The sequence below is a fragment of the Talpa europaea genome (assembly GCF_964194135.1).
Source record: "Talpa europaea genome assembly, chromosome: 1".
Taxonomy (NCBI): domain Eukaryota; kingdom Metazoa; phylum Chordata; class Mammalia; order Eulipotyphla; family Talpidae; genus Talpa; species Talpa europaea.
Genome location: NC_140073.1, coordinates 128,440,431 through 128,452,694, shown reverse-complemented (window position 1 = coordinate 128,452,694; position 12,264 = coordinate 128,440,431). Strand labels below are relative to the sequence as shown.

At 35.2% G+C, this 12,264-nt stretch overlaps 1 protein-coding gene across 1 annotated transcript in view; it reads right to left on the bottom strand.

Annotated features, from left to right (window-relative positions):
* Positions 1-12,264, bottom strand: part of PLCL1 (phospholipase C like 1 (inactive)) — a gene marked incomplete at its 3' end in the record, with an annotated part of 270,528 nt that overhangs the window by 56,648 nt on the left and 201,616 nt on the right. The gene's annotated exons all lie outside the window — the stretch shown is intronic.

The following is a 12,264-nucleotide window of genomic DNA, read 5'->3' as shown; positions in this document are numbered from 1 at the left end:
CAAAGCCATTATAACAAAAACAGCATGATACTGGAACAAAAATAGACACATAGACCAAAGGAATAAAATTGAAAGCCCAGGAATAAAACCACACATATATGGTCAATTCATTTACAGCAAAGGAGCAAATACTATACAGTGGATAAAGAAAAGCTTCTTCAATAAATGGTGTTGGGAAAACTGGACTGCAACTTGCAAAAAATGAAGGGAAACCAGACTACTATATCATACCATATGCAAAAATCAACTCAGAATGGATAAAAGACTCAAATGTAAGATTTGACACCATAAAATACATAGAAAAAATCATAGGCAAAATACTCCATGACATAAACCTCAGAAACATCTTTGGGAATTCTTCTCCAGAAGCAAGGAAAACAAAGACGATAAACAGCTGGGACTTCAAACTAAAAAGCTCTGTACAGCAAAAGAAAAAGTAATCAAAACAAAGAGATATCATACTGAATGGGAGAAAAATATTTACTCACCATACAACAGATAAGGGACTGGTATCAAAGATCTACAAGGAATTTACACAACTCAACAAAAACAACCCAATCAAAAAAAAAAGGGCAAAAGAACTAAAAAGACACTTCTCCAAAGAAGAATTGCAAATAGGCTTATGAAAAAATGTCCAGCATCACTAGTTATCAGGTAAATGCAAATCAAAACTAAAATGAGATACCACCGCATTCCAGTAAAAATGGCCAACATTAAAAAAAAAATGGAAACAACAAAACCTGGAGAGGATTTAGAGATAAAAGGAACCCTCTTACACTGCTGGCGGGAATATAAACTAGTCCAGTCTCTATGGAAAACTGTGTGGATATTCCTCAGAAAATTAAAAATGGATCTTTCATAAGATCCAGTGACTCCACTCCTAGGAATCTATTCAGAACACAAAAACACTCATTAGAATGGAAACCTGCACTCCTATGTTTACTGCAGCACTATTTACAATAGCCAAGATATGGAAACAGACCAAATGCCCCCAAATAAACAAATGGATCAAAAAGTTGTGATATATTTATACAATGGAATATTACTCAGCAATCAAAAAAGACAAACTCATGCCATTTGCAGCAACATAGGTGTAGCTGGGGAAGAGATTATGGTAACCAAAATTAGTCAGAAGGAAAAAGATAAATACTGGATGTTCTCATTTATATGTGGAATTTAGAGAAATCAAACAAAAGGTCAACGGGAGGGAAGAACACCAGGGAATATAGTGATGGTTCACGGGTGATAGAGTGGCAGGAGAACTATGGGGACCACAATAATTCAAGAAAAAAAAATAATTAATAAAAGAAATACTTTTCCTCATTGACACTTTACAACAGTTTTAGTTTAAGTTTTATACTTAAAATTAGTTCAATAAAAGTTGTTTACCTTAGCATGCTTTAATCACAATGGGTTTACAATACACCTTAACTAAAAATCACTTTCTTTTCTCAAAACTATTTTTAAAGAACCAAAGTATCTTGAAATTCAGGTTGAGAGCTAACAATAGACAAATGATCTCACTGGAGCAAATTTTTAGACTCAGGTAAACTATTTTTTATATTTTAATATTTATATATACATTTACATCATTTTTCACTGTATGCTTTCTCCTCTCAGTCTAGTCCCTGTAAAATTCCTACCAATTCACCCATGAACCATCACCATAGTCCCTTGTGCTCTTCTCTCCCCTGTTTTGATACCTCTGCCTCCTCCTCCCTTGTAGAATGTCTTTGATTTATAGTTGCCTGCTAATGCTGTTTATTTATTATAACTTTATTTTTTTCCCTGATCCCTTATTTGGTTCCCTTGTATTCCTGAGGTAAACAATTTAAATGAACATGAGAATTCACATCTACATTTCAATATAATGTTACTAGCAGCCACAGTTTTAGACCTGAACAGAAATATAAATGACTCCATTAACCTGTAAGGTTTTATCCAATGTAAATTAACTTTCTTTCTTTTTTTTTTTTTTTTAAAGATTTATTTATTCATACAAGCACTGGGTACAGTCAGAAGCATGGGAGGGTGAGAGAATTCACCAGAGCCAGAACAGGGAACAGAACAGGCAGAGTGACGAAATACACTGCTGAGGGGAGCAGCGGGCACAGCAGGAAAAGTCTGTCGCGCCATGTGGGACCCTCGCCAGTGGCTGGGGATCGAACCGGTGCTGCAGAGGCTGTGGGCAGCTTCACACCCCAGCGCTCAACCGCTGCGCCACCAGGGGAGGCCCGTAAATTAACTTTCAAAGCCCCTTGCTATGTAATATTTCATGGAGAACACTTAAAATTTGCCTGTGTCAACCATTCCTAGCCATTTACATTGAACATCTGACCAAGGCCACTTAAAACTGGGTATTTATACATTCCAGTTCAGATCATCGACTCAAATTAATAATGCTCCCACTACATCATCAATTTGAATAATTCCCCAGGAGCAAGTTTTGCCAAAGTACCTTAAGCCATGTTTATAGTATCCAATTTTATAAGCATATCAAAGAGGCAATAAAAGAGTGTGCAAAAGTGTTGTCCATAGGGAAGAAATGGCAAATCTCAAGTGGTGATTATTCCATTCAGTAAACACATGACCTTGAGCAAGTGACTTAGTTCCTCTGAATCTTAATTTCTGCTTTAAGAGAAATTAAAATGGAGATATAAAATAGCAATTAATAGTCTTTAACTATAGTGTTATTGTGAAGCTCAAAAAAACAAAATGCACATGAATATTCTTTGTAAACATAAATGCTTTAGGGTTATTTTTTGAAAGAAGGGGAACATTTCCTCATGAACCTCACTACTGTAGGGTACTGGCATTGATTTGGATATTGGAAGTCATCAAGAAATTAATACATCCCACTCTCGAGCACTTAAGAAAAATCTCAGTGATTAACTGAAAAAAAATTAAAAATAGTCACATGATTTTACTATTTTAAATAGTGAGAAGGAAGCCAAAGTAGCCCGGGCTATGTTCTTCACTGAAATTCTTCTAAAACAAAGTAGAATCTCTTCTCTAGAGTCTCATTATTTAATTGTGGTCTGCCTGTAAGAGCCTCCCTGTCCTATGATCTGGGAAAAGGCAGAAGGATTTATTATTCAATTGACTAAAGATTGCCTGTGAAAAAGAATAAAATTTGCTTTAGTTAGAGGATGTTGGTGGGATGATTCATTAACTCAAATATATATCTGATCTTCAAGTGACAAAGATATAAATTATCCAATTTTGATCGCAGAATATTGCCGCTTGGTGCCCTGACATTTAAGAACATAGTTACTGCTTTTCCAGAGAATTGTTATTTCTAATTATCCCACAGTGGTCAATTTCCTCATCCTTAAGTTAAAAAAAAAAACCATAAATCTCCACCTACTTATTTGCAGATGCACTATTGGAACACATTTAAATTTGTCACAACCGACATGCTCAAAAATACCAGACATTTGTGTGTATTTTTCCACACCATCAAGGCAGACACATAACGGCACTGCTGAGGTGGGATTAATCTGCCAGGTGAAATGGAGAGGGAAACTGTGAACTGTGATGTTAAATTAGATTGTGACTCGGCTTTTAAAGGTGACGTTTGACTAGCCTTTTAAGCTAATGAGAATTTCCACATTAAAGATTGTTTTTATATACGCAGATCACATTACAAATAGTGCTATTGTCAACAGAGTTATAAAACCTCTAATAATTCTTAACAAATGTAAAATGTGAAATTAGTGTTCCTCTAAATACATGTATATCGTTCCTGTACCTCATGTGTGGTAATATACAAACCTTCACAGTCTAATACTCTGCACTTGACTTCAGACTTTGTTTATGAGAATAAAATTATTGCTGTCAAGAGTTTTCTCATGTCTCTCTTTGTGGTAATATCGCCTTAAATCGATACCTACTTTCGTAGTAAGTTAAGCCTTCAAGATATAAATGTTTTATATACAGCCTACAAAAGAATCCACCAGCTCCAGAATGCTTATTTCTTGCTTTGATCTGCAATTCCAATGTGATTATAAAACTTACCCCAAAATGCCTGAAACTTGGAATCAGTGGAAAGGATATGATCTTAGTTTGTCATCTCACAAAGAACAAAATCCAATGTTATTACAAGGCCCCAAATGAGGAAAAAAAAAACCTGGCCAGAGCACATGTGAACAAATAATGAGCTTGTCTGCTGTTGACTAGAGTGAAGATTATTTATATTCAAATATTCTGGAAAAGTTTCAGGACTCTGACATTCCTCTAGGTTTGTTATTTCAAAGGTCAAGTTATGCACAAGCTCTGGGAGGGGCCCATGGATGATGGGAACAGTGCTACATTTGACGTGGAGGGTGGATGACTACCAATCTCCTCCTGAGCAACTTCACCACCATGGCCTCTTTGTCAAGCCCTGCATATCTTTATTTCTCTTTATTTCTCTACATATCTTGGCAGACTGATGTGGGGAGAAGGGGCTGTTTGGGTGGATGGAGGTTATCTCTACAGGTTATAATAAAATAAATTGCATTTATTTAGTTCCTGAATATTTCCAGATAACACTTTTAATTTTGGATCTACTGTCTTCTTAAATAATCAATATTTTATAGAGTGGATTTAGTCATCAGAATCAAGAGGAATCTCATAAACTAGTAAAGCAACAATTTTTTTTTATTAAAACAACACAAGACATTTATTTGCCTAGGAGCACTGTTTTCTAATATTTTCATATCATAAAGATAATTTCTATCTAATATCATGACATAAGCATTGATTTCTAATCTTAGAAATAATTTCAAAAATACTGGAGGAAATGGCTGAATGTTATTTTAACATCTTTTGATTTGTCATTATTTTCTACAATATTGTTGCTTATCCACTATTAAGAATAACTTACCAAAATCATGATTAAATAAGATTCCTACACATTAGTAAAGGTTTTATAGCACCCTAAACATATTTTATTAAACTAAAATTGGGGTAGGAAGTTCAAATAAACCAAATTAATACACTTGCTTCCATAATTCCCCATTGTTACTTTTCTTTCTGAGTCCAAAGAAGTTGGATTGCTGCAAGTTCCTTAACAAAAACTCAGCAAACAAATCTTTTTTTTTTTTTTTAACAACACACTGATAAACCCCCAGAGAAACTATCAGCACAGTTTTAGGTTTCATTCATGAAACTACTGAGTTATTTCAACATAAAACTTCAGGAAAAAATATATCTAAGTTGTACAAAAGTGTGAACATAGCTAATGCCATAGCACTGTACACTTAAAAATGGTTAAAACAGTGAATTTTATGTTATGCATATTTTACCACAAAAAAAGTATATTGAAGCAAGTAAAAAATTTAAGAATAAAGAATACATCATACCCACATTTCCCTGTTTCTGACCCGATGAGCATGTTTAAACATCTAATCATATTGTCACATATTCTTTCACTTTTTTGGCAAGTTGTTTTTATGTGAACAGTTCTAAGATGATTCTTTGTTAAAACATAAAATTTACAAAACCATAAAGAATAGCAATCAAAACACTAGTTGTCAAACTGTGATTAGAAATCCAGCTACATAAATGCAGTGCAGAAATCCAGCTACATAAATGCAGATATGCTAAAGTAAGATTCACTTTTTCCTTTTAATATAAGAAAGAGGAAAATCTTATTTCTGAAGTGTTCTGTTAAGAAAAACTTCACATATAAATTCAATAGATTATAACTAAAAGACAAAAAATATAGGCACATCAACCTTATTTTTACCATAAGGATACAATCTGTTCTCACAATCTATAATCTATAACATTATAGACAACCTATAAGCTATAACATTATGTGAAAGATATTCATCCTGGTTTTGTGAACATCCAAGCAAAACAGAAATAAATTTTGATTGATACATGAAATCTTCAAAGGATTGTGAAGAATATAGTCTATAATGCAGATGAGCCTGAACCTTCAATATTGAGAGGCTTCTGGTCTTCACTATTCACTCACTTATTAAACAAACAATAATAGGGACCTACACTGTGCTAGGATGTGAAACACTGTCAACTTTTCAGGAGAGGCTTCAAATCTTAGGTCACTCTGGACATTCACTAGGAGGATGTAATATGGACAAAAATTAAAGATGGTACAGTAGGTAACTACTGTAGTATTAGAGGAAGAAGATGTTAATGGACTGGAGTAGATTACTCATAAAAGAGGTAAAAGAAGAAGTATCAAGAAATAGGGGGTAAAATCGAAAGCTCTTCACTAGGTCGTGGATGATGCACAGGTTTCTGGTATGAAAGAAATGTCAAGGGAAATATCACTAAATGATATTGTAAGGAGAAGTCAAAGGGCAACTAAATTTGCTTTGGACCATGGTGGATTTTAGATAATTAGGGATCATGTAGGTGAAGAGCCCCAGCAGAGAAGACCAAAAAAACAAACAGAGACAGAGGTAATAGAAACGGAAAGTAACTTGAAGGAGTAAGTACAGAAAAATAAGATAGTAAGATGGCTTACTGGATTCAGCAGTTACTAACGGTAATTTTGACAACAGAGTGTCTTACATGGTCTTCAAGATGGTGAGGACAGTGATAAGAGTGAAAGTCAAGCTACAGCCAGAAAAGAGTTGAGAACAAAGGAGTCTTCTCCACAGGAAAGGACAAGAGCAGGTATGAAGGTCCTTTAATGAGAAAGGTCAGGATGACTACAGAACAAGAGGTAGATGAGACTAGAACTACAGGCTGAGGACAAGAGTGGAAATCAGGGAAAAGATTATCTTCAAACTGCTAGTTTTACTGAGCAGGATTGGTGATAGCCCAAGGAACAGAACTGAATTCTAACTATACTCTTTCCTTGTCTAATATGGTTATTCCCAAATCTACACCCCTGTTGGCAGTTAGGCATTCTAGAGAAAACCCACCCCCCAAAACAAGGCCTAATGCATACAAAGCTCAAGGATATTGGAATCATTTATGACTACCTGAAACTCCAAGTTTCAGGTAATGGAAAGTCACAACTGTAAAACTATACAATTGAGTCCACATTAAAATTTCCAAAGATATAGTCTCATGGTAAACATGGCAATGTCACAAGCAGATGACACAACTTTACTTGATTAACACCATGTGATCCATCTAATCCATCTAATATCACCATGAGGGTGGAGGCCCTGAAAGTCACTGCTTACATGTGGATGAAGCCTGGCTCAAGAGGTATGAAATATTGGCTCTCACTGGTAGCTCCCTAAGGCTAACTGGTAAGAAGTGGAATAGCTATTTTATTATCCATAAAGAAAGAATTCATTCTACACATGACCTTATAATTCAATAGAATTAATTAAAGGCAATACGAAGTGTATCATGCACATATCTTTTGCCAGATTAGGTTTTATGTCTGTATTCAACTTTACATTTCATTTATAAAAGGTGATACATTTAATGAATGCACTAAAGTCATGGCCTTTAGGAAACTTACTTTATGATGGGGTAAGAAATTAATTGAATTATAGGAAGCTGGTGACCCTCTAAATATTTTCTGAAATGACATCTTCTCTTAAATGACTCCCCTCAGTTGAAAGCAAAAATAATTGATGTTCTACAAGGAAAGATGAGGACAGAATATGGAAAGAGTCTGTTTCTGGGGGTGGGGGAGTAGTTCTTAGTATCATTGATTTGTTCTATTAAATAAAGGAAGTTTCCATTGTGCTATAACTCACTGTAATCTCTCACTCACTATAAATTATTAAGAAATGACACTAAATAAAAGTGATTATCCCAAGCTCTTCTTCTGCATGGTTTCTAGCCAATTAGGATTTTCCTGTGAGTATTACTCATATTATGCACTCACATGTAATATTTTATAATACAGGGGCCTCCCTGGTGGTGCAAGGGGTTAAGACACAGCACTGTGAAGCTCTCCACAGCCACTGAAGCATGATTTCGATCCCCAGCCGGCCAGGGAGCCATCCACATGGCGCAGCAGACCTCTCCTGTCTTGCCCACTGCTCCCCTCAGCAGTGTATTTCAGTCAGTCTGCCTGTTCTGTTCCCCACTCTGTCTCTGGTGAATCCTCTCACCTCCCCACTCCTCTGGCCTGTACCCCAGTTCTTGTATGCATAAATAAATCTTTTTAAAAATATTTTATAATACAGTATCTGTTTACACAAAGACTGACAGAGTATACCCAGTATACCTACTAACTACCAGGCACCACCCTAGGGATTTTTTCTTTCAAAAATCATTAATCTCTACTCAAGTGTTGCCTGGAATAAATGCTTGCTCTCCATCACTCTTTGAATGTACAAATTTTTATAACTGATGAAATTGGCAAACAATGACAAAAATCATCAAAAGTAATTAGAGCATGGGGTGAATGCTTTTTAAATAAATAAAAGTAGTGTTAAATAATATGATTTTTGAGAACCAAGGCCATAAAGGGATACAAGAGCTGATGAGGTAATAGTCAAAGAAATACAACAATTACATATAGTTAAGTTATAAATTTAGCACTAGGGATACTTAAAACCAGACAAGAGCTACACTAAGCATTAATATATTCAAAATCTATAAAGTTGGACTCGAAAAATAATTTAAAAGGATCTGCCATTTAGAAGAGCTAAAAAGAAACTTCTCTGAAGAAGAAATGCAAATGGCCAACAGGCATATGAAAAAATGTTCAACATCACTTGTAACCAGGGAAATGCTTGCAAAACTACAATGAGATACCATCTCACACCAGTGAGAACTGTACATATTAAAATAACTAGCAACGACAGATGTTGGCGAGGTTGTGGAGAAAAAGGAACTCTCCTGCACTGTTGGTGGGAGTGCAAACTGGTCCAACCACTATGGAGAGCTGTGTGGAGATTTCTTGAACTACTAAACATAGAGCTTCCATATGATCCAGCAATTCCACTCCTAGGTATTTATCCAAATTCCAAAGGGCACCTGTACCCCTATGTTTATAGCAGCACTATTTACAATAGCTAAGCTATGGAAGCAACCCAAATGCCCAAAAATAGATGACTGGATCAAGAAGATGTGGTACATATACACAATGGAATATTACTCAGCAATCAAAAAAGATAAACACATACAGATTGCAGCAACATGGATGGAGCTAGAAGGGATCATGCTCAGTGAAATAAGTCAGAAAGAAAAAGAAAAAAACCGGATGGTCTCACTCATAGCAGGAATTTAGAAAACCTAAATGAGAGACCAGGAAAAAGACTAATCAATACAAAGTAAAAATCAAAATCAACAAGCAACTAGAAACCAGAGACACACTATGGGGGGGGGGGAGGGGAAAGGAAGGATTTGAGTCAAAATAAGGGGGGGGTACAATTGTATGGGGAATATAACCCAAATGAAAATGCATACATTGTGCAAAGATGAAAAAAGATGTAAGAATTACATAAAATATTTAAATAAAAAAAGGATTTGCCATTTAGCAAAAAAGCAAACATTATTTCCACATGGAGCTTCACTTAAATTTTATGCAATGGGAAAAAATCATAAATTATGCATCTCTACCTGGGACTCCATTATTCTCAGATGTGCTAGAAAGGACTGGCCACTAACAGCGTGATTTGTAAGAGTTTGCTGCAGGGACCCAGAAGATGGCATCAGTGGGCTTAGTATCATGAAAATCCTTGCCATGTCCTTGTTGTAATGACCAATAGTTAGACTGAAAGCATATTATTAATCAGAATGGTAATGATTTTCAATAATTAAAAATTTCATAATGTCTCCTAAACTAATTGGAATGGCAAAATCTGGATTAAAAAGTCATATTCTATCATTTTCATTTTGGAGACAAGATTCTTCTTTATTCTCTTCTAGAGTACAATGTTCATCACAGACTAAAATGGTTTTAGTTTGAAATCTTTTACAAAATCTGAAATGAAAGTGACTCAAAGGAATGGTAAGAATAACATTAAAGAGTGCCCAAAAATCTTTTTTAATTTAAGAACACCGTATTCTGATTTATATATTTAAAATGGTATTGATTAAACATCTGAAACAAGCTATTTATATGATGTTTATTTCACAATGGTGGGAGAAAGGTGAAAAATGTACCTCTCTTCGAGTCTTATTCTACAGTCCTTCATCTGTGTGATTCATTCAAGAAGCAAAATCACTAAAACCTAATGAAAATCACTGATCCTTCATTGCATATCAGTGCTCACATATTGTATCAAAGACGGTCTCACCTATTTGGAGTTTTATTTCTTTTTTAATGAGAAGATTAAGTTCATTCAGATGAGGAGATCTCTGGAGGAATCCAGGTAGATAACAGTTTTAGAAGCCAGAGTCTCCAGACGTCTAATTCACTCTATTGTTCTACTTATTCCTGCCATTTTTATTTGCCCCACAACATTAGGGCATAAACACTGCAACTGCTTGTTGTGAAACCCCACTGACTGACAAACTTTCTATTCTCCACTCTTTTCTCCTCAATTTCACGATTGTCAATATTCTTTTATAGTATCAACTGCTTTCACAGGAAAGGTCTTGTTTCTCACTTAAATCTTGCTACTCTCCTCTTGCTTCTTTCACAATCCAAGACTTTATACATTAGCAGTCTCATGAATCCAGTCAAAAACATGACCTTTTTCAGTGAACTAAATTGCAGCATGAAATGTATGGTTTTGCTTATTATAAGTTTCCGGAGAAAATAATTGCAATGTGTGCCTTTGCAGCACAAATATGAACAAAATGAGGTGGATACCAATAAAGGTCATCTGACAATTATTCAGTGGCCTCTGAAGAATGACATGCTGTTATCAATCCTGTCCCTCTAGGACAGATGTCCACCTTACACTCAAAAATACTACATTTAAAATTCATTAGTAGTCTGTGCAACTCTCAGCAGAGGCGCCAAGAACCAAGTGGGCCTGGAGCCTGAGATATGCTTCTGTCCTTCCTCTTGAGACTCCCTACACAGCAGGGCCCAGGAATCCTGGCTGAACTTATGCCAGCACCGGCTTTGTTGTTTCTAATGTGAGGATTAATTGGAGGTGCTCTTTATGGAAAGCAGCATGTTATGGTCCCTTTAAAAAGAAAGTCTACAATGAAAAATACATAAACAAATAACTTTAATACCTACATTGCTAATATAACTCTTTCAATGTATAATTATAGAAAATAAATGGAATGCCCTAATTATTTCATAGGTATAAGCACAAATCTTAATGCTTCATTAAAGTATCCATCAAAAATTGATACATAATTAGGTAGGCCTTCAAATCTATGTATAATTTTTTTTTCATTTAAGTTGCATATTTACTTAGTCTACTTTATCTGAAAATTTTAAGTATCAACAGGAATAGAACATTTTAAATAAAGTCCATTTCACAAATGCTCCTGACAAAATTTCCCATTTATCTTTATGTGTGAAATAAACAACTCATAGACTAACGCCCTTTCATTGTGACTTTTCAAATGTTAATGGTAATATTTACTTTCCATATGAGACTCCAATATAGTATTTACATTGATTTTAGCCACTGGAATTTAAGCATAATCTCTAGTCATCCAAATCTGAGCTACAGCAAGACACATAATAGTAAAACTCCAGCGTCCAAGATAAAGAAAATTAGTGAAGCTGACAAGGTGGGAAAAAAAAGATAATCTATAAAGGAATACTGATTATACTAATATCAGATCTCACTCAAGAAGCACTATAGACAAGAGAATGGAATGGCATATTCAAAATATACCAAGAAGAAAAAATTCCAGCCAAGAGCACTTTATCCTGTAAGGCTCTCCTTAGGACATTTGTATCCACTAAATCCCCCCTCCAAGATACACTAAAAGAAGCATTACGATCTGAACCAAAGGGAGGAATGAACACAAAGCACTGAATAAGGAATTAAATAGAAGCACAAAGCTAGGAACAAAATGGCATTGACACTCATTTACATGTCCATAATAACTCTACATGTTAATGGACTGAACTCACCAATAAACAGATAAAGAGTATATAGTTGGATTAGGAAACAGGATCCAACCTTCTGCTGGCTCCAGGAAACACACCTGAGTACCAAGGATAAACACAGACTCTGTGACAAGAACAGTCACACATCAGACAAAATAGGTCTCCAGCTTAAAAGTAACAAGAGATAGGGATGCGCACTCTATACTGATCAAGGGAAAATACAAGAAGACATAACACTCAATATATACTCACCAAAGGAAGGAGCACCAACATATGTAAACAAGTACTATCAAATTTGAAAGCAGACACTGGAGAAAATATATACATGGTTGGAGACTTCAATATCCCACTCTCAACAATAGACA